General features: G+C 38.2%; 1 pseudogene; it reads left to right on the top strand.

Moving 5' to 3' along the window:
- Positions 1-367: 367 nt before the first annotated feature.
- On the top strand, positions 368-1312 carry LOC122731456 (annotated as a pseudogene).
- The last annotated feature ends 12736 nt before the right edge of the window (positions 1313-14048 follow it).

Below are 14048 nucleotides of genomic sequence, written 5' to 3'. Positions count from 1 at the left end.
GGACTTGCTTCCATGCATTTGCTCAGCCCCTTCACACACCTCCTGTCTCCTTCTTCTCCCAATGAACCATAGACTGAAAGCTAGAGTTGGATAGAGTCTCGTTCAATCCCTGACTGAAAAAGAAATTCACTTTCTACAACCCAGAAGACATGTTCATTCTGCCTCTGCTTAAGCCCTTCTAGCAATGGGGAACTTAGTACTTCACAGGCAGTCCATTTTACTTTAGGTCAGTTCAAATGGTGCCTTTCTACCAGCAATATGCCAACAAATGTTTTGCAATCTCTGTAAAAATGTATGCATGGGTTCTCGGTTCTTCTCCCAAACTCAGTGCCAGGATCAGCTGCTTCATATGCATTCCTGAAATAAGATGGTGAAGTTCAGAATCGATGGATTTGGTCATATCGGACACCTGGTGACCAGGGCTGCATTCAACTCCAGCAGAGTAGACATTGTGGCCATCAATGACCCCTTCATTGACCTCAACTACATGGTTTATATGTTTCAAAATGATTCCACCCGTGGCAAGTTCAAGGGCACTGTCAAGGCTGAGAATGGAAAGCTGTGATCAATGGAAAAGCCATTACCATCTTCCAGGAGCAGTACCCCACCAATAATAAGTGGGGAGATGCTGAGTATGTTGTAGAGTCCACTGGTGTCTTTACAACCATGGAAAAGGCTGGGGCTAACTTGAAGGGTGAAGCTAAGTGGATCATTATTTCTGTCCCTTCTGCTGATGCCCCAATGTTGGTGATAGGAGGGAACCATGATGAATATGATAATTCCCTTAAGATTGTCAGTAACGCTTCCTGCACTACCAACTGCTTGGCCCCCCTGGCCAAAGTCCTTCATGACAACTTGGCATGTGGAAGGACTCATGACTATAGTCTATGCCATTACTGCTACCCGGAAGACAGTAGATGACCCCTCTGACAAGCTGTGGCGTGATGGGTGTGGTGCTGCCCAGAACATCATCCCTGCTTCCGCTAGTGCTGCTAAGGCTGTAGGCAAGGTCATACCTCAACTGAATGGGAAGCTCACAGGCATGGCTTTCCATGTTCCTACTAGCAATGTGTCTGTTGTGCATCTGACCTGCCACCTGGAGAAACCTACCAAATATGATGATATCAAGAAAGTGGGAAAACAAGCATTAGAGGGACCCTTGAAGGAAATCTTGGGCTACACAGAGAACCAGGCTATATCCTGTGACTTTAATAGCAACACCCACTCTTCTGCCTTTGCTGTTAGTGCTGGCATTGCCCTCAATGACCATTTCGTGAAGCTCATTTCCTGGTATGATAATGAGTTCAGTTAAAGCAACAGTGTAGTAGACCTTATGGAACTCCAAGGAGTAGAGTGGAAAGCCATGGATCTTCATCCCCAGCCAAAAGAGGAGTTCCACCACTGGGGAGCCCAGATCCCTAACCTACATTCCTGTACTGGGGATCCCATGGCCCATTCACATTGTTGTTCTAAACCACCCCTGTAGTAGGGGGAGAAGCCTTGAGTCCTATATTGTGTACATACTTTCAATAAAGTCACCATATTCAGTGCAAAAAATGTATGCATGCCATACTTTGAATATGTATTTTTAACATTTTCCCCATCAGTTTCTTTAATCTTGACAAGCAACAAAACAATAAATCAAGCTCTGATTTGTAGCATTTGCTGATTTCCAAGGTTTAAATGATCACATTGATAATTTAACAATTCATTCTTCTGGCTCTACCAGCTGGTTCTAGCTGGCTCCAGAATAATTTGGCATCCCATCTCCGCTCTATTTATCCAAACTTTACTCATTCTTGAAAGGTACTCCTTTTCCAGGAAGCCTTCCCAAACCACAAACCTCTCTCCTTATTCTAAGTTAACAGCACTTATTGTTTGTATGATTCATTTCACATATCACTTGCCTTGCTATTTAGCTTCTCCTGTATTTAGGCCACATCATCCTGACTATAATATATGGATACTACCTGTGGGCAGGGACCATATTTTAGTTTTCATCATTGAGCACCTATTATATGCAACATAGGAACACAGGTTGCTGTTATCAAAGACTTTTCAGTTTCACTGTGTAAAGAGAGAGCTTTGCTATTAAAGTGCCAGTAGCTTGCATACTGATGATTAATAAATTCTTAATAACTGATTGCCTCCAACGTTTGCCTGTGATGAGTAACTTGGTTGAGTCTTCCCAGATTTCTTTTGGGCCTTATAACTACTGGGGTACCTCTTCTCCCCTTTTCAGCTCTTTTTTGTTTTCCCCAAGTGGAGTTTAAGCTCAAGGCAGGGGTGTTTCCCAGCATTAAGCAAGGTGCTTGGCATATAATGAGTATTTAATAAATATTCCTTCCTTGGTTCCTTCATTCCTTCCTTCCTTCCTTCCCTCCCTCCCTCTCCCTCTCCTTCTCCCTCTCCCTTTCTCTGTTTCTCCATCTCTCCTTGTCTGTCTGTCTGTCTCTGTCTCTTTCTTTTTTTTGTATCATTAAACACTGAACAATGTGCTGGAGCATAGAACTTGAAATCAAGAGAGATTTGGGCTCAGATCCCAACTCTGATATTTACCAGCCATGAGACTAAGAACAAGTCATTTAAACTCTCTGAAGCTCAATTTATTTATCTGTAAAATGGGGATAATAATATCTGTAGAACCTAGCTCCAAGGGTTGTTGGGAGTGTCAAATTCTATATGTAAAGTGCTTTGTAAATCGTAAGCTATTGTTGTTCTCTGAGGAAAGCAGAGGCTTGGCTCTACAGCAATTGCATCTGCTTCTCAATCTCATGTGGCTCCATCTCTTACAAACCAGGTAGGGGTGAGATTCTCTCACTGTATGGGCAAGTCATTTTCTGCTCTCTGGTATACAACTAAGAGATGCACTCCCTGTGTCCATCCTACTCTGCCCAGGGATTCATGGGAGTGGAAGTTCCCTGAGGACAGGAGTTGTTCCATTTTTGTCTTTTGTTTCCCCAGGACCTAGCAGAATGTCTTGCACTTAACAAATGACTATTGAATTAATGAATGTGAAGTCGTTCCTACTTTGTTGTACTACAATTCCTTTGACTTCATTCTGTCAACAAAATTGGATTTCTCATGTATTTGGTATTGTGGGTATTAGAATAGCAAGGTAAGGAAGAGAATCTAGGTAAAGGCAGGGCTGAGCATGTGGTCAGGGTTTGTGCCTTTAAGAACTCTCTATGACACTTAGTATATGTGGATTGATTCCACTTTAGGAATACTTCAGCTGTTTTGTCCCCAATTTCAGAATTAGATATGGATAAACCATATGGTAAGTGGTTTGACATTTCAGTTTGATTTAAATGGATTGAAATTGACAGCCTCATGCCAAAGTACGTTAATCCTTAATCAGAAGTGATATCCCCATTGGACTCTAGAATTTGTTTAGCTTTAATTGGAGGTGGCTGGCTGCAAATCTCTAAAGGAAATGATGAACATAAAGCAGCCTCCTACAGATGGAAAAAAATTAGATTTTTGAAGCAGAAACAGCATCTAACAGAATAGCTTAACCCTTCATGGGAATTTCTTTAGGATTTAATTCCCAGTGCTATAATAATAATAATGACATTAGCTCATATATTCATATCACTTTAAGGATTATAAAATATTTTTATCATAACAACTCTGTGAGTTTAGATAGTACAAGTGTTATACATTATATATAAGGATTATATATTACAATATTTAAGGATATATATAATATGTAAGGATTATATATAAGGAAACTGAGGCACAGAGAAGGTGAGTAACTTGCCCAGGGTTGCAGAGAAGTCAATAAACATTTATTTATTATTTACTCTGTACCAGATGCTGTGTTAAGGGCTTTACAAATATTACATCATTTAATCTTCACAATAGCCTTGTAAGATAAGTGCTGTTATTATCTCCATTTTACAGTTGAGGGAATTGAGACAAACAGGGGTTAATTGACCCACCCAGGGACACTAGGTAGTAAGTGCTTGAAGCTAGATTTGAATTTATGTCTTCCTGACTCCAGCTCTAGCTCTCTCTATCCATTGTGCCACTCAGTTGCATAGTAAGTGTTAAAGTCAGAGCTCAAACTCAGGTCTTCTGACTCCAAATTTAGTGTTCTTCCCATTAAACAAAGAGACAACCAAATTTCCATCTTGTTCTCATCTCCCTTAATTGAATCACCCATGGAAATCATTACTAATATTAGAAACAGATTAGTTCTGAGATCAGCTTTGAATGAATATACCATAATCATAAAGTAAGAAATGGGCCCCACCAACTCAGTAGCAGATCCCAAACTAACAGATGTAACTGCTATTGAAGCCAACTTTTGCTTCATTTAACGAATTGCATGGAATTCTGTATCTATGCATCTCACATCTCTGACACTGAGCATAATAGTACAAAAGTCATAGATTCATTAAATATCAGGTGCCCTCTTTTTATACATGAGGTAACTGAGGCCCAGTAAGATGAAGCAATTTATTCAAGGTCACATAGCTGGGTGAAAGAGTCAGAATTACAATGAATGATGATGATGGTGGCAACAACAACGACGACGATGATGATGATGATAAAAATAACAATACTTCATATTTTTACAGGGCTTTAAGGCTTGCAGAGCACTTTTATGGCCTTCTTAGTCCCTGCTCTACTGCCTCTGTCCTTTATCTCATGCAGCCTGCCTAAGTGGTCTGAAATTTCTGCTTTCAGATCAGTTCCTTGTGACAACCCAATGAAGCAGATAGTTCAGTTCTTAAATGAAAGATGAAGAAACTGACTGAACGATGTGGAGTTCCTTGTCCAAGGTCACCTAGCTCTTACGTGTCAGTGAGAGGGCTCTAGCCAGGTCTTCTGACTCTATGCACAATGCAATGGTCATTCTTTTACATTACAATGCTTGTCTCACAATGAACAAGTCTTCTTTTGGGGTTTTCAGTTATTGAAATAGGAAATATCAAGTTATGGCACCTATCCCTTGCCATATGTTCAAAGTCCTTTACAAGAAATTTATCTGTAAGGAGTAGATGTATATTAATAAATATCCGATTTCCAGTTAACTCAATAGGGAAAATTATGGAATGTTCCTGTACAGCCTTGTCCTTCAAAGTCATTCCCTCTTCATATAAATATGCCCAAATGACAAACACCACAATAGTGGTCAAGTTACTAAAACGTACTGAATGGATGAAAAAAGGGGAGTGAGAGGGAAGGAGGTGGGTTGAGTCAGGTGGCTGCTGTAGTTATGAGTGTGTAATAATATAAAAGGCCGAGGGCAAGGGAGAACCACGATATTTGTGCACATCCATGGGATAGTCAGTGTCTTCATGCCATTCTGAAGTTGCTGAGGTGGCAACTACGGCCTCCAAATCTGATGAAGCAGCTTCCCTCTGAAACCCTCAGGATGGGAAGAAATGTCCTTTTGAACCAATCACAACTACCCTTGAGTTCTATTTTTTTTACACATTTTGAAAACTTTATTTTATTTAAAACATTGACCCCTTCCTCCCTTCTTGATTAAACATGTCCTTTAAAAATTTCTTTTCTTTTATTATGACTTTGAAAAATAGCAAACATGACCTATTCCATATACAATGAAGAAAAGAATTGTATTAGAAACCATATATCTCTCTAGGTTGCTGTAGCTGTTTTTAATATAACAGGGATTTCCAGGGGCAGAACCAAGATGGTGGAGCAAAGACAGCACTCAGTTGGCCTCTCTCCTGTCACTTTCCTCCCAACGACTTTAAAATAATGCCTAGGATCAAATTCTGGAGTGACAGAGTCAATAAAAGGTAGGAACGAGACATTTTTACAACACAAGACAACTTAGGAGGTTAGAAAGAGAAATCTGTGACATGGGGGTAGAGGCTGGTCTGGAGCGCATCTGGATGAGATACCAGTGATGGAACCAGGTATTGGTAACAGAATCAATGACAGCTTTGAGAGCTCTTAAGCCAGAGGTGGTAAAGGAATCTGGCAACTGACCAGAAAGAGATTCTAGGGGATCCCTGTACTAGCACTGGACACAGGACCAGGTGCTTTTTGGTAAATCCATTGCCTATGCCCACTTCTAGGTCGGAGTTCAAGGGCAGAGAAGAGCACTTTTAGGCAAGAGGGTGTGTGAGCCCTGAGGAGCAGCATCTCTTCTGGTCCCAGGGGAGCAGGAGCCCTGAGGAACAGTATTTTTTGAGGGGCAGTACTGATTGTAATCCCAAGGGTTTGGGGGCTCCTTTGGGTAAGAACCATTATACAGACCAGGAGAGCAGTGACCACACCTTTCCCCAGATCACACCACCTTGGAAACATGAAAAACTTCCAAACTCCCAGAACTGAAAATAGTTGCATAAAAAAGCATGAAGTTTGGGATAATACCTGCCCACCCCCAGATAAGCAGAACCCAACTTTAACATGAAGTTAAAAGTTAAGAAATAGCCTGGAAACAACAACAACAACAATAACTTGATTATAAAAAGTGATTATGGTGGCAGGGAAGACCAAGACATAAACTTAGAAGAAGACAACAATGTGAAATGCCTCAAAAACCCTAATTGGACCACCCCCAATAAGAAATCCTAAAATAATTAAAGAGATGAGTGGTAGAAGAAAAACTGAGAAGAGACAAGAAAATTATGAAGAGAATTAACATCTTTGTAAAAAGGCACAAAAATATTAAAGAAATAATACCTTCAAAACAAAATTGGCCTAATGTTAAGAGAGGCACAAAAATTCACTGAAGAAAATAAATCCTTAAAAAGCACAAGTGGCAGGGACAGCTAGGTGGCACAGTGGATAGGGCACCGACCCTGAATTCAGGAGGACCTGAGTTCAAATCTGGCCTCAGACTCTTGACACTTACTAGCTGTGTGACCCTGGGCAAGTCACTTAACCTTCATTGCACCCCCCCCCAAAAGCACAAGTGACCAAATGGGAAAAGGTATTAAAGCTCATTGAAGAAACTGATTCCTTAAAATTTAGAATTAGGCAAATGGAAGTTAATGACACCATAAGACATTAAAAATAATCAAATAAAATCAAAAGAATGAGAAAAAGTTAAGAAACTATGAAATATTTGAACAGAAAAATGACTGACCTGGAAAATAGATTGGGGAGAAATAATATAAAATATTTGGTAGTCTACCTGCCAAGACAAACCCAGGAACTATATGAACACAATTACAAAACATTTTTCACACAAATAAAGACAGATCTAAATGGCTGGAGTAATATTAATATTAATTAATAGGTTAAGCCAACATAATAAAAATGACAGTTCTACCCAAGTTCATTTATTTATTTAGTGCCATAACAATCTAAATACCAAAGAATTATTTTATGGAACTAAAAAAATCAAATTAGTAACAAAGTTCATCTCAGAAAAAAAAAAGGTCAAGAATATGAAGAGAATCAATGAAAAAAAAATGAAGGAAGTTGTCTTAGCAATGTTATATTTCATACAATATTATAAAGCAGTAATCATGAAAATAATCTGGTACTGGCTAAGAAATAGAGCAGTAGATCAGTGGAAAAGATTAGATATACAATACACAGTAGTAAATGACCATAGTAATCTAGTATTTGATAAAAATTAAGATCCAAGGTTAAGTGGTAAGAATTCACCATTTGAGAAAAATTACAAGGAAAATGGGAAAGCTGGCAGAAATTAGACATAGACCAACATCTCACAGCATATACCAAGATAAAGTCAAGTTGGATAAATGATTTAGACATAAAGGATGATGTCATAAGTGAGCTGGGTGATCATAGAAAAATGTGCCTATAGCATCTATGGATAAGGGAAAAGTTTATGAGCAAACAAGAGACAGAAAGGATCATAGGAAGTAAAATGGATAATTTTGATTACCTAAAATTAAAAAGCTTTTTACACAAAATGAATGTAGCCAAAATTAGAAGGAAAACAGGAAACATGGAAAATTTGATTACAAGTCTCTCTTATAAAAACCTCACTTCTCAAATATATTGGGAACTGAGTAAAATTTATAAAATTAAGAGCCATTCCCCAATTGATAAATAGTCAAAGGATTTGAACAGGCATTTTTCAGAAGAAGAAATCAAAGGTATCTATAGTCATATGGGAAAAAAGCTCTAAATCACTATTGACTAGAGAAATACAAATTAAAACAACTCTGAGGTGCCACCCCACACCCATCAGAAATGACAAATGCTGGAGGGGATGAAAGAAAATAGGTATACTAATGAATTGTTGGTAGAGTTGTAAACTGATCCAATCATTCCGAATAATAATTTGGAATTATTCCCAAAGGGCTATAAAACTCTGCATACCCTTTGACTCAGGAGTACCAATACTAGGTCTGAATCCCACAGAGATAAAAGAAAAAGGAAAAGAACCTATATATATATAAAATATTTACAGCAGCTCTTTTTGTGATGGCAAAAAATGGAAAATGTAGTGGTTAGCTATCAATTAAGGAGTGGCTAGAAAAATTGTGATATGTGATTGTGATGGAATATTACTGTGCTATAAGAAATGATGACCTATATAGTTACAGAAAACCTGGGAAGACATTTGAATTCATACAAAGTGAAGTGAGCAGAACCAAGAGAACACTGTACACAGAAACAATAATATTGTAAGGATGATCAACTGTGAAAGACTTAGCTATTCTGATCCACATAATGATCCACTTCCAGAGAGTGAATTGATGAACTCTAAATGCATACTTTAGATTTTTTCTTTAATTTTTCTTGATTTTATCCTGTGTTTTCTTTTGTAAAATGGCTAATATGGAATTATGTTTTATATGATTTCACATGTAAAATTGATATCAAATTGCATGCCTTTTCAAGTAGGGGAGAGAGGTGGAAGGAAGGAGAGAATTTGAAATTTAAAATGAATGTTAAATTTTTATATCTAATTTGGAAATATTTAACAAAATAAAAATATATAAAATATAACATACATAACAAATTTGACACATTAATTCCAACATCCTGCTTGTCTGTCTCCCTAACTTCTTTCCTATTCCTCTCCTATGCCTTTTAAAAATGGTTCATTGATGCCCTTTACTTTCTTTTCTTTTTTGGGGGGGGTATATCTTTCTCTACTCAATTCTATCCCCCAAGTAGAGGGTACCTCTTCTGAGAACTGTGGGATTCTGACATCTCTGGAGCATGCCTGGCCAGAGGAGAGCTCTATATTTCAAGTTGTCTCAGGAGCTTCCTTGACAGAGTGCTCAAAGGTTTCTCAGCTTGTTTATCTGAGTATTCCGGATGAATTCCCTGGACCATCTCTTCTCACCAAAGTCTTATGAATATCTTTTTGTGTAGTCATGGGCTATATTGAAGATCTTACTATTATTATTTCTAGATTTCATGATAATTATTCAATGTATTAAGAATTTTATATCTTTGTCCTCTAATATGTGGGTGAGCTGGGTTTCTTTGTGATCTTATGTTTTCATCTTAACCCAAAATGCCAACCTTTGAATTTGGACTATTTCACATTAAATTCTTTCTCTATTGGGGCAGCAAGGTGGCACAGTGGATAGAGCACCGGTCCTGGATTCAGGAGGACCTGAGTTCAAATCTGGCCTCAGACACTTAACAATTACTGTGTGACCCTAGGCAAGTCACTTAACCCCAATTGCCTCACCAAAAAAAAAAATTCTTTCTTTATTGCCTTCATCCTTAGATTGTTGAACAGGACAGTTAGGTGACATACTGTTGCCTTCTTCAGATTTTTACTAGGTCTCTGACCCTTGGCAAATCACTTTAATTCTCTTATCTATAAAATGGGTGAAATAATAATATCTACCTACCTTCCAAGGTTATTTTGAGGACCAAAGTAAATAAGATATTTGTGACTTTGCAAGTCTTAAACTACTTACATGAATATTATCCATTTATAATGTCCAGCAGAATGACCCTTTGGGTCTATAGTAAATATAGATTCCATTCCCTCTATGTACTTGGCCCTGTATTCTTTCATGTATGTCTGCTTTTTCTAGGACAAGAGGAAATTTTCTGTAATAGTAAAGTAATCCATATAGTGAAAAATAGTAATATGCTACTATAATATAGAGTTTGTGCATATAGTAAAGTTTGGGGTAACTTCCCTTCATCATATTTAAGCTTTTAGGTGCTTATCAATGCTTTAAACAAAGATGTTAAGGAAAGAAAATATTTGTTTATTGAATTTTTGGTTGAAATGCTTCGTTGCTTTCCAAGTAGATACTTCGGAAATATCTCTATATGGGCATCCCTTGTTTTTTGTGCTTTGCTTTATTGTAACTTTGCCAATATGGCATTTTATTATACAAACTGAAGGTTTGTGGCAACTCTTAATTGAACAAGTCTATAGGTGCCACTTTTCCAACAGCATGTACTCACATTGTGTCTCTGTGTTACATTTTGGTAATTCCCACAATGTTTCAAACTTTTTCATTTTTATTATATCTGTTATATTGAACTGTGATCAGTGATTTTTAATGTTACTATTGTAATTGTTTTGGGTGCCCTTTTAAGATGTGATCTTAATTGGTAAACGTTGTGTTCAGACTGCTCTACCCACAAGCTGTTCGTCTACCTCTTTCCCTCTCCTCAGCTCTCTCTATTCCCTGAGATACAACAATATTGAAATTAGGCCAAGTAATAACCCTACAATGGCCTCTAAGTCTTCAATTGAAAAGACAACTGATGTGGCAAACCTTATCATTGTCTTATTTTATGAAATTGCCACTATTGGGGGCAGCTATTGGGGTTGTACAGTGGATAAAGCACTGGCCCTTGCCAATGGAGGACCTGAGTTCAAATATGGCCCCAGACAACGTGACACTTACTAGCTGTGTGACTCTGGGCAAGTCACTTAACCTTCATTGCCTCACACAAAAAAATTGCCACTATCACCTCAACCTTCAACAACCACCCTGATCAGTCAGCAGCCGTCAACAACAAAGCAAGACTCTATCAGCAAAAAGATTATGACTTTCTGAAGGCTCAGATAATTATTAGCATTTTCTAATCAATAAAGCATTTTTAATTAAGGTGTGTACATTTTAGACATGGTGCTATTGCACACTTAATAGACTGCAGTATGGTGTAAACATGACTTTTATATGCACTGGGAAACCAAAAAAGTCATGTCACATGCTTTATTGTGAGATTTGCTTATTTGAGTTGGTATAAAACTGAGCCCACAATATTTCCAAAGTATGCCTGTAGTTAAATCTTTTTCTGCCCCACCCCAGTAGTAGAGAAGTAAGAAGTGAAAGAGCACGGTAAAACTTTTGACTCAGCTTGAGTTTAGTGGGATGATGAAAGGTAAATTTTCTTTTATTCAAGGAAGTCATTCATAGCTATTGGAAAACTTGTCTTGGTCTAAAAATGGATTCGTTTTTTTATATGGGAAGACAAAAGCTACTTACCTTGACAAAGCACAGGAGTCAGAGAGCCCAGTTGCCCAACTAGTGATTTTTCAGGCTTTCAGAAAAGGAGAAAATGTCCTTGGGGTTGAATTTATGTCATGGCAGAAAGTCAAAATAGCAAACTCTAGACTTAGACAGACTCTGAGATCACCTCTGCACATCCTAGGAACTGAGTTATATTCTATTCTTAAAACCATCCAGAGAAGGATAGCTTGTAGATTACCATACCTGAGCCATGCATTCTTGTATTTTCCACAGCTAAGCAGTCATAAATTGTGATGAATGGCTAGGCCAATGCTATCTTTTCTTCTATTTCACAAATAAAGGAATAAGTTCTGCAAATCATTATCACCCAACCTTTCACCACTAAATCTTCTGGTGTATTCCCATTGCCTAAATCCTTATTCATTTCAGTAAAGGGCTTGCCTAAGCATTGAATTGAGTCCTTTCTTGGTTCCCTCAGCTGTTTGCATCTCCCCTCCCCATAACCTTGTATTATTTTGTATATATTTATATTTGTATAGGTTTTAAATGCAAGATGACTGAGGGAGAGTAATATTTATTTTTTTTGAATATCCTGGTGCCTTAAATAGTGCTTAAGACATTGCAAACAGTAGGTGCTTTCTTGAAAATGTTAATTGTAGATCATTTTCCATGAAATATAAAGATAAATTATTCTTAAAGTCAGTATGCAATCAGAAACAGAAAGTGAGTTATTTGACTCTCAAAGTAATAACTAGTTTAAGATGATCCTGCTAACATCCTTCCAGTTGGGTAACTAGTGGCCACTTAATTCCCACCTGCAAGCTCAGCTCTACCTCAGACCTTGAGACTAGACTAGACCTGGACGAGAAAAATCTAATGATCTCATGGACCCAAGTGGCTCAGTAGTAAGTTAGTCTTGTTCATCCCCCAAATTTGTACTTTGATTGATGTCCTGGTTACTCAGGGATGGGAAACAGCTTTATTTGTTCAAGTCCTCCCCAGGACTAGAAAATTGTCAATGCTGCCTTTGTTCAGTCATTTGTCAGTTATGTCCAACTCTCTGTGACCCCATCTGAGGCTTTCTTGGCAAAGATACTGGAGGGGGTTGCCATTTCCTCTAGCTTGTTTTATAGATGAGGAACTGAGACAAACAGGGTTAAGTGATTTGCCCAGGGTCACACAGTGAGTGTCTGAGGCCAGATTTGAACTCAGGAGGATGAGTCTTCTTGACTCGAGGCCCAGCACTCTATCCACTGTGCTACCTACCTGCCCAAACTAAAATACCATACCTGAAACCTAGCCTTATCATTTGGGTCTCTGTCCCATATTTCTATAACTCCACAGTGTCAATTACATTCCTGCTCCTAACTCCACCTAATGCTGTTGTCAAATTTACCCACTATATCATCTGCCTCTTGCTGCTGAATGTTAATCTTTTATCACAACTTATCTATTAAAATAATGAAAACTTCTAAGAAGAATAAAAATATATTTTTCATGCATGAATTATGTCCCCAATTCTTTATTTCAAAAGAATTAAAAGGATGAAATATATGTAAAGCATGATAAATAAGGAATATAGGCATTTTAGTTCCTTTCGCTCTCAATATTTTCATCCATAAAATGGGCATTTCATTTTGTATTTTGTACATCAAAGGCAGTATAGCAGTTAGAGAAAAAGCTGGCCTGAGTCAAGATGTAGATTCAAGATGCATACTTGGCTATATGATCATGAGTAGGTCACGTAATTTTTCACTTGACCTAGAAATGCTATAAAACTCTACATTATAGGGGGCAGCTAGGTGGCAAAGTGGATAAAGCACCGGCCCTGGATTCAGGAGGACCTGAGTTCAAATCTCGGCCTCAGACACTTGACACTTACTAGCTGTGTGACCCTGGGCAAGTCACTTAACCCTCATTGCCCTGCCCCGAAAACAAAAAAAACAAAACTCTATATTATAGAGCAGGTGTGGATTTGCATTGGTACAGGAAGTTTCCTTATCAGGAGTTCCTGATAATATTGAAATCAAAGATCTGATTTCAAAGACTGATAATTACAAAGTAGCTACTTCATAGTACTGTTGGTGTGAAGCATTTTGCTATGTGAATCATGATTATTTTGCTTAGCTCAATCTTTCAAAGAGTCATGCTTTTGTTGGTGTGGGTTCTCCCTCCACTGGTGCAGATAGTAACCACACTTTATCTTAGTGGATCCCTTCACATATTGGCATGAGTGAACCTAGTCAAGCTATTCCTTGAATGAAAGACACTATGTTACTGGGTCTTTCCAACTTGGTAAGACCTGCTTGGGTTTGGACCCCACTGGTTTAACTTTTCTTTCTTTCTTTCTTTCTTTCTTTCTTTCTTTCTTTCTTTCTTTCTTTCTTTCTTTCTTTCTTTCTTTCTTTCTTTCTTTCTTTCTTTCTTTCTTTCTTTCTTTCTTTCTCTCTTTCTCTCTCTCTCTCTCTCTCTCTCTCTCTCTCTCTCTCTCTCTCTCTCTCTCTCTCTCTCTCTCTCTCTCTCTCTCTCTTTCTTTTCAGGGCAGTGAGGGTTAAGTGACTTGCCCAGAGTCACACAGTTGGTAAGTGTCAAGTGTCTGAGGCTGGATTTGAACTCAGGTCCTCCTGAATCCAGGGCTGGTGCTTTATCCACTGTGCCACCTAGCTGCCCCCCAAC

Source organism: Dromiciops gliroides, chromosome 6 (genome assembly GCF_019393635.1).
Source record: "Dromiciops gliroides isolate mDroGli1 chromosome 6, mDroGli1.pri, whole genome shotgun sequence".
NCBI lineage: Eukaryota > Metazoa > Chordata > Mammalia > Microbiotheria > Microbiotheriidae > Dromiciops > Dromiciops gliroides.
The sequence above is the reverse complement of the archived record's forward strand: the minus strand, read 5'-3'. Positions and strand labels throughout refer to the sequence as shown.